We start from the raw sequence: 361 nt of genomic DNA on the forward strand, positions 1-361 counted from the left end.
TTTATCCGGGTGTACATACACCTCAGCTGTCTCCTCTTGTTTTATTAGTGTTACTACTGTCTCCTTTGGTTCTTCTCCTGTGGGGTCGCTAGTAGTAAAACAAAACCCGAAATCTATAAATACCTGCATAGACACCCCAGAAACAACCCCACCAATAAACACCATTCCTAAACTTCTACATATTTCGTTATATTTCTTCATATAAGATAAACCACCACGACATAATATTAACGCGTCGTAGCGACGTAATGTTGCCTGCAAAAAAACAAAAAACAAAAAAAATAAATAAAAAATAAAAAAAAATAATTTATTCTTTTTTTTTTTTTTTTTTTTTTTTTTTTTTTTTTTTTTTTTTTTTTTT

Source organism: Eimeria mitis, genomic scaffold, assembly GCF_000499745.2.
Source record: "Eimeria mitis Houghton genomic scaffold, Emh_scaff1811, whole genome shotgun sequence".
NCBI lineage: Eukaryota > Apicomplexa > Conoidasida > Eucoccidiorida > Eimeriidae > Eimeria > Eimeria mitis.